Genomic DNA, 14178 nt, shown 5'->3' on the forward strand with positions numbered 1-14178 from the left:
CAAGCAGGTAAATATCAATTGGTTTTGCTATTCTAATTTTATATTATTCTTAGCTTAGAATTAAGCAATGAAATTATTTGTTCTTAAAGAAAATATAGGGTTCCCCGCTTCCGGCAAACAATGGCTTTGTTAAGCTTATGGAACGAGATTTTTTAAACACTAGTAAACGTTTAGTGTTGAAATGAAAACTATTGACTCTACAGATTTTAAACAGAAATATACTTGATATAAATTTAAATTGGGAATTTAGATTTCATTTTATTTCGCTACCTGATCTCCAAAACCTGGTAACTCGAAATTAATGGTTGGCGTTTTTAGAAAGAGCTTTTCAGCCTTCACTAAATAAAAATCAAGATAATTCACCACTTCAGTAACACGATCTGCGCAAACGCAGTGACTGACGCGCCATCTATTATTAAAGAAGAGAACTGCTTAGTATGCAATTTCCTTCTTCCGTTTCTACAAAATTTATATAGTATGTGCTCTCGGGAAACTTCCGTAAATGGCACAATAAATACTGAAGTGGTGAATTACCACATAGTTTCATAGTTCACGTTTAAAGTGAGAATATTTTTTTTAAAGCATGCGGTTTTATATTTTACAAAATTTATATTTTTATATTTCATACAGGATCCAATTGTGAATACACCGAAAATAGTATTCCAAAATGAAAACATTAGAGAAATATTCAATTCTCCCTTGGAGGTTAAAATTGACGGGGTGTCATTTGACGTCAACTCTATAAGAATGACAGTCGCATCCTTGTTTTTTGGATACCATACGTTTCAACTTGAGTATCCGACTTCCTTGAGAAAAACAATGGATGAACAATTTCCAGAAAGTGTTTTTTTAAAATTGTAACAACGGATGTTTCGTCGTCGGTAGTAGTCATTGTTAATAGACTTACAGAATAACTATTAAGTTTATGGATCATGCTTTAGAATTCACTTTAATTTCGTTTAAAGAATAAAGTTTAAATTTCAGTAAAAACGTATTTTCTAAACTATGAACTTATTAATGCTGTAAGCTTACTTGTTCCCTTTCTAGCACATAAACAATTAAACATTTGTCGCCTCAAATTCACCATATAATAAAAATGATTTACGCACGCCTGTACGCGTTAATGTGAAGCTCAATTGTCGTTATATTGAACGACATATCGCTTAAATTTGAACAGCAATTCAGGTACGTTTGATCGCCAAAAGACTTAAATTTGAATGCCGGAACGCTTAAATTTGAGCGCCAAAGACTTATGCCTACATTTGAATGAAACTAGATCAGCTAAATTGTTTAAATTACCTCTCTGTACGACTTCAAAAAAATTTACATCGATATTTTATAGCGGAGTTAAACTCTTTAACTCCATAATTGAAAAACTAAACATTACTGAAAAATCCCACCATTTTAAACGTAGCTTAAAGTCCCTCTTGTTATTGAATGACATTTAAATATACCCCAACTCAAATATAAATTCTTCCAATCGCCCTGATCCCTTTACTTATTTGTTATTTCTTATCCCGAATTTTACTTCTATTGAGTATATTTAAACTAAGAAAGTTTCAATAATCATTACTTTTTTATGTAATATTTTTTTTATTTTTTTTTCTTATGTTTGTTATTTGTTTTTTTTTATATATATTTTTTTTAATATTGCTAAAATTCTAAAAATAAGAGAACAACACGCAAGGGCTTACAAGTCAATTATGACTTAGCCCTACAACTCATGTAACCTTAAGAGATATATTTAATAAAATAATTGAATAATTGAATTGAATTGAATTAATTCTTAAGAATGAAGAATATTTCCAGCACATTTGAAAGCCATTTCAGGAAAATATGATCGACCCAAGACTTAAATTTGAACGCCAAAAGACTTATATTTGAACGCCAAAAGACTTAAATTTGAAAACCAAAAGACTTAAATTTGAACGCCAAAAGACTTAGATCTGAAAACCAAAAGACTTAAATTTGAACGCCAAAAGACTTATATTTGAACGCCGGAACATTTAAATCTGAGCGCCTAAAGACTTACATTTGTATGATATATCACGCATATTTGAACGCCATTTCGGGTAAATATGATAGACCCATGACTTAAATTTGAACGCCAAAATACTTAAATTTGAACGCCTAAAGACTTACATTTGAGTGATAAATCACGCACATTTAAACGCCATTTCAGGTAAATATGATCGACCCAATACTTAAATTTGAACGCCAAAAGACTTAAATCTGAAAACCAAAAGACTTAAATTTGAACGTCAAAAGACTTAAATTTGAATATTAAATCACGCACATTTGAACGCCATTTCAGGTAAATATGATCGCCAAAAGAGTTAAATTTGAACGCCGGATCGCTTAAATTGGAACTTCAGCAATCAAAGATGAACTATGCGACTATTGGCTTTGAATGCTTTACCCATTCAGGATTGAATCTTCGCTTTCAATATTGAATGTTAACCTAGCAGTCAAAGTTGAACGCCCCCGTGAGCACTTACATTTGAATGGTAAAGCATTCCACCACAGTGGCAAGGCATTGAATGCTGATGCATTCAATTTCTAGTGTTGTGTTTTTAGAGTGTGCAAGGCCAATACTCTGTCCTTGCTTTTGAACTTCAGTTTGGAACTTGAGCTAAAAATAAGGAAATTACAGGAATGAAAGATCCCCACAACGAGGTGAAAACCGTGAACCGCTAGAGTTTCATTCCGTGTGTGGTTTACACCGCGCACCCCTGTTTGACCTAAAAGACATTTACATTAATTGCACCCTCCCTTGGTCCAATTACAGCGGGAGGATTAGAACCACCAAACCCCTTTTAAGAGGTCCTGTCTTCTATTTAAACGAGCGTGCTTTCAGTGCAAAATTGTTAAATTTGTCAATAGGAAAGGCTAGCCATCCATAACCGATCATTTGCCATATCGGACAAAAAAATACAATCCTGAGCCAAAAATTAATTAATCCATCCATTCCTACCAAAATAATAAATTTTTCATACATTCCCTAAAATTAAAAAAACTGTAACCCGCGAATAACGAGGTAAATAATAGTAAACCATTTGAACGCACCTTTCTAAACTTCTCGAACAATTTTTTTCCAAACATATAAAATGAGCCTTAAATTTACGAAATAAGAGTTAAGTTCTTTCATTGTGGAAACTAATGTGAAATCCGACGAGTTAGTTTATAAAATCTTTAGATGTTTCGTCCCCAAAGGTCTTGTGAAAATTGCGGAATTCCTGGATAACTTTTATACTTTTGTTAAAATGCATTTTGATACATTATCTGATTTGTAGGGACTACAGCGTTTTCCTAAACATCATTTGTTTAATCAGCATTTTCCAAAACAGCGTTTTTCAAAACAGCATTTTTCAAATCAGCGTTTTGTCAAAATAGCGCTTTGTCATAACAACAAATAGTCAAACGGTGCTTTGTCATAACAGCGTTTCTTTATACAGCGTTTCCCAAAACAACAAATTGTTCAAACGGCGCTTTGTCATAGCGGAGGTTCCCAAAACGGCGCTGCTTTCTATAGCACTAATAATATAGGCCTATTGTAAGACATATTTTTCTGGAATTTCGGCAAATTTCATTACCTAATGGTTTCTGCCAATAGTTAGTATTGCAAACTTACCTTACCTAACCTAACCTAACCTAACCTAACCCCTGAAGTTCATATGTATATTATACATTTTCCATCGTCAATTCATGTAAATTTTAAGAAACCGCTGTCTTGACAAAAACCGCTGTTTCAAAATCGCCAATTTGATAAATGGTATATTCAGAAACGCTGTTTATGGAATAAGCTGATTTGACAAACCGCTCTACTGAGAAACGCTTAACCAAAAAACGGTGACTAAACAAAACGTTCTTTCGACAAACCGCGGTGTTGAGCAACGCTATTTCAACAACCGCGGTTTTAACAAAGCGCCGTTGCAACAAAATGCTGTTTTGAAAACGCTATTTTAACAAATTTATGCTATTTTAGTCAAGCACTCTATTCCCTACATACCACATTATCTACTTTGATACGTGGTAATCTAGTATAGTGTGTGCGACCATATCTTTCGCTCCGACGTCGGTTTTTCAGTCGAAATGCCCTAGGGAGTTAAGGTCGGCCGGCCTTTAAAGGTCGACTCTGTGCCGACTAAAAATGTACCTGTTTCTTACTCCAAAACGACGTTGGGCCACAGTCGGCCCAATTTCAAACCGTGACTCTATAACGACAATTAATGTGATGGTTAACCGACTCCAAAACTTCGTCGGGCCGACTGCCTAAAATTGCGTATTTCTATTGCGTATCGATTCTGATGCTAGAGGGTTTATACGAAACACCAAGACACCGGAATCAATTCTAGTAGGATTGTCCGCCATCTTGGAAAATAGCCGCCAATGTTTAAAAGATTGTTACTCGAACCCAACCAACACGTAGAATAAAATATGAGTATAGTCGATTTTATTCCACGTGTTTTGACAATCTTTGGTAAGTCTGTTAACCCTGTAACGCCTCGCCCTAATTACAGAGAGTTGATTTAGGCTCGGGCTTTGGTCGTAAAGTCGCTTTTCGGTCCTGGTCCAAATGCCGACTCTAAAAGTCGTAAACGTTTTTGCGATAATTGCAGGTAAATACGTTTTTTATCCCTATTAAAGTCGGTATGGTGACCTAATAGATTGGACCACTTACCGACCCAATTAGTCTTACCATTGCAACTATTAATTAGAGTCCGAACGCGGACCTTAAATTGTAATAGCTGTCGTGACTTGAAAAAGCCATTGCACATTTTTAACACGACTTATGGCCGACTTATATCCAACATTATTTTTAAATTAATCTCGCAGAACTGTGAAAATTTGCGATTTAATAAAAAAAATAAAACAGTTTTTTAAATAATTTCTTTACTATACTCTACTTTTTCTAAAAAGATCATATATTCAGCCTGAAAATGTTTGCTTTTTCAAAAATCTCTTAACTCAAGTACGTAATATTCGTGTAATTAAATATGTTAGGGAATATATTGATAATTCAAATCGTGACAATGGATTGCGAGCACTACTAAAACATTTACTGCCTCTTCAACTGTTTGGATTAACTATGAGAGTTACGATTAATCGTTGATTTATGTTTACAAATTTATAAGAAAATGTTACCAATACAAACACAGCTAATTATCTTTTACGAAATCAATTTGGTATATTTTTTAATCCGAGTCGGAAATACTGTTAAATTGGTCGTCGGCCCAACGTCGTTTCGGAGTCGCTAATCTGTCTACTTGAAGTCGGCTCAGAGTTATTTCAGATTCGGCCAATAGTCATTTAAGTATCGGTTATATATCCATATTAAGTGAAATTTTCTAGTCTATCGACGGTCGACCGACCATTATTCTACTAGGACAATATTTGTCGGCCAACTGTCGGCCATTTTGTCGACGTCGGCCTGACCTTAAATTGCTACAGGGAAATATTTATATTAAAACTGTGGTCTTTTTTGAGACGGCCCGACGATGTATTAGAGTAAGTACCCTTTACTTTTTAAAGTTGGCATACAGTCAAACGTTAAAGGTAGGCCAACCGTCGGACGACTCTTTTTCGGGTAGGACATTTCTACTCAAAATAGTACGGTCGGCCGACAGTCGGCCGACCACAGATTTTAAATAATGCGTCGACGTCGGCCCGACTCTGAAACAATTCATTTGTGCTGCAGGGGTAGTGGGAAGTACTTCCAGGTTAGGTCACCATGTTCTATATGTGTTTAGTGTTTTATATGTATTTAATTTTAACGATCCCCTTTGGTTTAATTTTCAATATAAAAATTAAGGTTAATCTCAGATCCTCGTTTCAATGTATTTCATATAAGCTCACACATCATACCCCTAGACAACTAACTTACCGATGTTTTGTTTAAACCCGCTAACTCCAATACCAGTGGCGGTTAGGCGGATGGGAACCTGGAGTTAAGTTTGGTAATGCGTTAACACTTTTGTGTAGTGATTAGTGAATCTGCCCGAAGCCTTGGTTCTTCGTAGGTATCCCTGTATGTTTGGGTGGGAACCTAAAGCTAGTCTGTTTGTTGGATTGTGAATTAGGGAAAAACGTGGAAGTTACGTACATATTTGGACGAGACAAACGGAGAGATTGGCCCAGTTTCCACACAGGGGATTGCTCATCGTCGCGTACAACTCATTCTCCGCCTAGTACAGCACGAATTCGTAAAAGATAGACGCGATATCAGTCTTCACGCAAGCTACATTTTATTAAACAGAAACTGTAGAGATCTAGCGTTGAGTCTCAAATTGCCTTTCGTCAGTTAGCAGTTTCGCATCGCAGCAAGAGAAACACGGTCCGATCCCAGCTTGTGGCAGTGGGTGAAAAGTCGGAACAACTCTTTCCGCGTTTAGTTTTCAAACTCTCTCCCCATTGGGAAAAATGGTTTTTCCCGGGACTTTTGGTTTCCCCTTGCATAACAACTGTAGAGGTTAATGGTAATAGTAAGTGTAAAGAGCTGTTGGCTCGGGTGCCATGAAGGGCTAGCCAACAGCCTCCTACGCATTGCAACCCGGCTACCTCATTTAAAGGCATTAACAGTATGCTATATGACTTGAGCCTAGGGTGGTGCCAAGGGTATTAGCCTAACTAATTAGTAATTAAGGTGTGCGCTCCAAGTTTATTATCGCAGACGCAACACGCCATGTGGACTAGTCCTCATCAATAGACCTGAAACAAAATTGATGCGAGTGACAAAATGTTTGATCAAAATTGATATTTGCAACATAAATTTTATTATTTATTGATTTTTATGAAATGTGTGTGCGCTTATGCGTGTGTAATTAGCTTATCTTACATACTGTGTAAAGTAGTCTGTGTATTCTGTTACTACACGCTTATCATTACAATCACTTTTGGCTTCAAATAAAATAATGTGGTTTCACCGGGTTTCACTACCCTGCAATGGGGACAAATGGTTGTATTATCTGTATAAAAGCTAGTGATTTATTATTTATTTAATAAAATAATAATTCGTTATTTAATAACAATTGTTTTTTATCTCGTAAATGGCTTTAAAAACTATAAATTGTGCGAATTAAATGGAATTTCATCTCATAATGACCTTGAAAAAGTACCAAAAAGGGTCAGTATTTGGGTAGCCTATTTAAATATTATAAAAGCCAAAATCAATGTCGCAGTTATGGCCAATTTGGAGAACCATCTCTGCGAAATAGAAAATGAATTGATCAATTAGCTTAACTAGACATTAAAATAAAGATAATTAAACTTTATGAATAATGTTGATACATCCAGACTTTCAACCTTTTATTCTAGAAAACAGATCGTGGTAGGGATGTGGAAAGGCTTTAAACTGATCTTGAAGATTCGCTCTAAAATATGTGCAAAACGTATTTTCATCGGCCTTTTTCAACGCAAATCTTAAAGATTCCTACACTTAAAAAGCCATAGTTTTCCTATATACTTCGCTATATACGTCCTTTCCATCTGGTGGCATATTTTAACAACAAAACCATTCATTCCCAGCCGTGGGATTCGACCCCACGCCCCGCAGAGCCTGACGCCTTCAGCCAGCGCTTTAGACCGTTCGGCCACACTACCCCGATCAAATCTTGTAATCAGCAATAATTTCAGATTATTTTTCTTATTAACTATATATTATTCTTTAGTTCTGTTATTGCATAACAGAGGCGGAAGACCGATCACATTAAGACAGCGCAGAAAAAAATAAAAAAGTTAAATATGAAACTAGTTATGATTAATATAAAATCTTTGAATATACTCGAAATATATATCGAGTTCCTAAGTATGTGTAACATTAAAAAATAAACATAAATAAATACAAGTTGGCAAGCCAAAATATACCTCTCCTCGGAAGAATTGTCCCTAGTGGTATTAATTTCTCGAGATAACCCTTAAAGATATATTTTATTTGTTAAAAATGTTATCCCAGTTCTATCCCGCCCGGTATAAAATTTAATTATAATTAAAATAATTGAGACGAAACGACCAATTTTAATTTATTCATAATATCATAAGTTAAGTAGTTACAACAGTGAGTTAGACGTACTATAACAATGCACAATTGAATTAAACCCTTTTTACAGTACAAGTTTGTCAGTTGAATATAATACAAAGCAAATTTTAATGAAATAAATATCTACAGAGGGTATTATAACGACCGTTCGCTTTTTGGTTTATAATTTTAACGGAATCGGGCCGATTTTAATTAAACGATAGTTTATCGAAAATTTGTTAAAAGAATATTCCCTAAGGCCGCGCGATAAATTTACGAGAATAATTTCCCGTCGCCGTTATATCGAAAATTTAGTTGATTCGGGATTGTGGGCGAGTGATTAGAAAATAAAATGGCAACCAGAATTATGCAAAATTATAAATGTTTATTTTTATTCAGAACAGTCTATGTAACGTTCCAGATTTAACTTTCATCAATAACCCAACAATATATATCCCTCCTACGTAATTGTACAGAACTGGTACTCAAGTGTCCAAGACTAGATTTGTCTTAGTTCATCGTAATTGAAAAATAAACCAAAACACACTTACACTTACACTTAAGTAAATATCATAAATTATACTGAGTAATTTTAACTAAATTCAAACTACCTTACTATAAACTCTTGTCTTAATTAACAGCTGAGAGCTGTTCGCTACTAATTACTTCCAATCTACTTAATTAGCCTCACAGGTTGAGTTGATAATTTCAAGGGTATAATTAGGTTATTCCAATTCAAAAAATAAAACAATCAATTTTATCTTACAGCTGACTTGAGTTAGTTCACAATTACTTTAACACTTTCAGTCTTAAACACGCACTGTTCATACACTTAAGTCCATTCGCTCACGTTCCAAACGCGAAACACAATTTAACTCTTTCCTTGACCGAAGACCGAACATACTAATTAAAACCGCAAAGTTACCTTATAACTTTTGACCGACACCAGGACCCCGTCCTGTAGTAGTTCGTCTGACAGCCAAGAACTAAGAAAGACTAAATCTTCCGTTTTGACGGCAACGGCTTTATATACGTTTATTTGGTGATTTTTAGACCCGTCAAGATTTGACAAAAGTTCGAAAAATTGAAGAGATTATATTTTTTACCCGGTTTGATTGATAGTTCTTCACACGGTGGCGCTATATTATTACTTTTATATAGTTTCCGCGGGAGTTTTGAATAATTATCCTTTTTCTAAGCGTTATAAAAAGGTAAAAAACCCGCCTTATCATCATGGTTTCTTTACTTTGAATTTTCTATAGGAAGTCAATGGCTCGGCGGTAAACTATCTGCATTTTAACGATGCGACCCGAGTTCAATTCCTGAACACGTTCAAATAAATTTAAATACTCAGATATTTAATTAAATATAATATTAATATAAATTAAATATTTAATTAAATATAATATTAATATAAATTAAATATAATATTAATATAAATTAAATATTTAATTAAATATAAGATTAATATAATTTATTAATATTTAATTATATATAAGATTAATATAATTTATAAATATTTAATTAAATATAAGATTAATATAATTTATAAATATTTAATTAAATATAAGATTAATATAATTTACAAATATTTAATTAAATATAAGATTAATATAATTTATAAATATTTAAAATGATGTAGAATAAATTATAGTACCTAACGTTTTAACTTTGTAAATGACATTCGCCAAAGCTGTTTTTTAGAAAAACATCGTAAGTTAACAAGCGTTGGTGGGTGAGTGGTTAGAGTAAATCTCTTACACGAGGCAGACCCGGGTTCGATTCCCGGCCGGCGCCAAGAAATCGCAAATTGATACTAAGACGAATACCGTGAACAATTGGTGGAAACCGTGCCATTGGACGTGTAGAGGATGCATAACACTCAGCATTCGGTCCGTCCCAAAGTCATTAATTAGAAGCTGGAGATAAAACTTCCGTACAAACACAACAATCTCAACACTCACAACCTACGCATAAACATTACAAAAGCGTAATACACCAAACCGTTACGACGGTGAGCGAAAAAACACCATCAAAACCAAACCGCAAAATAATCCGTTAGCGCTCACCGTCACACGATGGTTTTGCCAACACTACGAAAAACTGCGAACGCAGAGATTTCGAGACATTGCATACATTGATTAACCTTTGCACGGAAAATGCGAACGCGTTCGCAGGGCAGACACACAGACAGACAGACAGACAGACACAGTGATTGTATAACCCCTCCTAGGGGACTTTGTCCCCTCGGAGAGGTAAAAATTACCAACTTTAAAACTTGATTAATAACTAAACATTTTAATTATCAACTGCTCATTTCTATATCAATGTGATTTGTACAATGGTCAATTTATAATTATAATTAGTTCTTTTTAAAAATGTCATATAAAGTTTTTTCACCCCAATGCGTTTACGAAATATTGGACATCCTCAATACCATTATGCAATCTCGTACAAGCAGCTTCGCCTAATTACTTAATTAGATACTGTTACGATTGTTATTTACATTAAGACTTGGTTTTTAGGTTTATTTATATATGGTTAAACACGTAGGCAGGATCCCACTAATGCTAATTCCAGCCTAGTATATAATATAATATAATGCGATGCGATGTATAAAAAAATTAATAAATTATACAACAAACTACAGTCCCTTGCTGTAAAATTTCAAATTTAACACAGCTTTTAAGATATAGGAGCGCAGATAACCATTCATTTCGCGATAGCGTTTACCCCCATGTTAATTTTCCATACATCAGCTGAAAGTCCCCATAGCTATACAGACAAGGGACAGTTGATTGCAACCTTCGGATTTCAAGTCAGACGCCTTATCTATTAGGTCACGTGGGCGATAAGAAATTGTCTACTTTATTTATACTTGGTTCTTGCCAACTCCTGTGGGGCCGATGATTAAACATTAAAACTCTTACACAAAATTCGTCTAAGCCAAAGCGGAGTAAAAGCGCTCTTGCATATTTTACCAAGGGGTCCTTTATTATGTACTACGCTATACAGTAAAGTCATCTGATATTTCAAAACAAGGCTTAAACATATAAAATATCGCGAAACAGAATGGTCGCGTAGGGCAGCCGAGTTTACTTTTCTTCATTACAAATTTCTCAATTTAACATTAGTAGGTATACTTACCTGGCGTCGCTGCAGCCTTGATCTATGAGGAGGCGGGCTTGGACGAGAATCCATCATTGCACCGCGATGGGTTTGACTCCAACTTTCTTTTGCAAATTGCATTGGATAGGGCGTGTAATTTCTGGCAGTGGGGTCCTGCGTACGCGCTCGACCCCAAACATTTCAATCAAAAAATAAAACTGATGGTAAGGAATCAAGCGTAATTCTTAAACTACCCAGTGTCGTTTTAGTACGACCAGAGAGAATTTAAAATAGGAAGTGGAAGGTGGGGGATGAATTGTAGCTACTCAAACCCCGCGATCTGGCCAGGCGGGTTTCCTCGGTATGACGTTTTCCTGTGGGCGGGTCCAGAGTGAGCCGTTGAGGAAAAAAATTTGAAAGCAGAAGAAGAAATGAAATGAGTGAGTGTCGTTTGTATCAGGGGTAATTATATACAACTGGTTTAGTCGTTCATAAGGGGCCATTTATCCAGGTAGTCAAGAAAGGTTTACTTCCTCGACCAGGAGATTTCTAAAGATGTTCTGAAGAAATATAAACCGCGTCGATCTATACTCAAATCATTTTTAGCCACGACAAGTAATGTGGTCAGCAATTAAAATTATTCAAATGCAAAATAAAACTGACGGTTATGGAATCCAGCTGATAGATCCAAACCCCATAATTGTAAGAATAAGTTAAACATTTCGTGTGGTTTGTCAAATTATTAGTTAGTCAGTTCTAAAGGAACACTTCGTCCAGGCCGCAGAGCGTCGCTGATGAGAGGATTTTTCCTATAAGCCGAGTGACTGCCATTATCTCTGGTATTATTATACCTGGAATCCCAAAAACCATTCATTTCAACCAGGATTCGCATTCCCAATTAATTTATTCAAATACCCCGCTGTATTAAAAATAAACCGTTGTAGTGGGTTTCCTCGGTATGACGTTTTCCTGTGGGCGGGTCCAGAGTGAGCCGTTGAGGAAAAAAATTTGAAAGCAGAAGAAGAAATGAAATGAGTGAGTGTCGTTTGTATCAGGGGTAATTATATACAACTGGTTTAGTCGTTCATAAGGGGCCATTTATCCAGGTAGTCAAGAAAGGTTTACTTCCTCGACCAGGAGATTTCTAAAGATGTTCTGAAGAAATATAAACCGCGTCGATCTATACTCAAATCATTTTTAGCCACGACAAGTAATGTGGTCAGCAATTAAAATTATTCAAATGCAAAATAAAACTGACGGTTATGGAATCCAGCTGATAGATCCAAACCCCATAATTGTAAGAATAAGTTAAACATTTCGTGTGGTTTGTCAAATTATTAGTTAGTCAGTTCTAAAGGAACACTTCGTCCAGGCCGCAGAGCGTCGCTGATGAGAGGATTTTTCCTATAAGCCGAGTGACTGCCATTATCTCTGGTATTATTATACCTGGAATCCCAAAAACCATTCATTTCAACCAGGATTCGCATTCCCAATTAATTTATTCAAATACCCCGCTGTATTAAAAATAAACCGTTGTAGTGGGTTTAGAGTTATTGAAAGCCATATTTTAGTTTTATATTTTATTTTTTATTTAACGTGAGGCACGTATTTTTTAATGGAATTCAAATGGTTATTTATTTCAGATTTCATATGTAAGGATAACATATTTTAAACTTAAATATTCGTATTTCCCGACTTCAAATCGTTAAAATGACCTCAAACTCGACTATTTTAACGCCATGGATTACAGCGAAAACAAGTCACCAGCGCCACCTAGTAACTGGTGAATCTGAGACCGACGTAAATTTTTGCAGTTAGAAGCCCGACGAATGCTGAGAATAATTAAATTTCTTAATTAAGCTTAACGACCGAATTTTTTATCGTGATGACATGGAACTGACACACTTATATTAAATGTAATAACCGACTTCTGAAATTGCATCAGTCTAACTGAAACGTTTTCTAACAATCTGATCTTTTATTTTCTAAAACCAATAAACGTAATTTTTAAAACAAGTGTCGACTTGACTTGAATTATCACTTTTTTCAACAGATGTCGCTAGCACTGAAATAAAAATAAGATGCTTAAGCCACATTTTGACCCAAAAGGTGGGACATAGTAGTACCCCTCGCGTTGATTTGCTAATTTGTAACTTATTTATAGTAATTTTTAACAATATATTATATATGGGATATACATTATAATTTTGGTTCAAGTCCATTAAGTAGAGTATAAGTGTCCTAAATATAATAATCTACAATTATTTCGCTATTTTGAATTTTAACTTCCTTTGCCATTAATAGATGGCACCAGGCTCTCCAGTAAAGTCGTTTTTTCGGAGAATTGGATAGACTCATTGCCATCTTTAATAGATGGATTTACTTATGTTCACGGGGAAAGTTTACTTTATAGGGGTAAACGACATAGTCACAATTTAACATAATGAACACTTGGCTCACTAGATGGCGGTAGTCGCGAGTTTCGACTTTCAAAAATTATCTGGCAGCCAAAACCTTTAGCGCTTTTCCGTTGCACCTTGCTGTACGTGTTTTGTCACATAATAGAATTTCATAAATAGTTAAATTTTTGCGCTTTTAATTGAAGGTAGATATTAAATTAGTTAGTAAAATGCATGGTTGATGTTTAAAAACATCTATATTATCAATCAAATTGGTTTTAGACGATAGTGTCTTAAAATTAAATTCCAAATCTTAAGCCTTTGCATTCAGTGTTATATAAAATGGGAAGATTTTGTGTTGTACTTAGTTGTAAAGATAGAGGCGAAGATAAAAATGTAAGTAACTAATTATAGAATAAAGTTATTTTAAATGGAGTAATATTTAATGTTTTTTACTCTTTTAAGGTGTCATACCACAGAGTTCCAATGCCAATACAAAATAACCCTCTACGAACATTGTGGCTGAAAAGAATAAGGCGGCGAGACTACTTATACAAACCGAAAATGAATATTCATGTTTGCTCTAAACATTTTAAAGAGTCGGATTTCCTCGTTTCACATGCCAATGGCCAAAGGCATTTGAAAAAAGGGGCAGTA

At 34.9% G+C, this 14178-nt stretch overlaps 1 non-coding gene across 1 annotated transcript; it reads left to right on the forward strand.

The window, feature by feature from the left end:
• The first annotated feature begins 11153 nt into the window (after positions 1–11153).
• LOC149957701 (U1 spliceosomal RNA) lies at positions 11154–11317 on the forward strand. The gene has a single exon (XR_016479239.1). It is a non-coding gene; the product is annotated as a U1 spliceosomal RNA (small nuclear RNA).
• Positions 11318–14178: the final 2861 nt, after the last annotated feature.

This window comes from Leiobunum rupestre, chromosome 2 (assembly GCF_980474605.1).
Source record: "Leiobunum rupestre chromosome 2, qqLeiRupe1.1.hap1, whole genome shotgun sequence".
In the NCBI taxonomy this organism is placed as follows: Eukaryota; Metazoa; Arthropoda; class Arachnida; order Opiliones; family Sclerosomatidae; genus Leiobunum; species Leiobunum rupestre.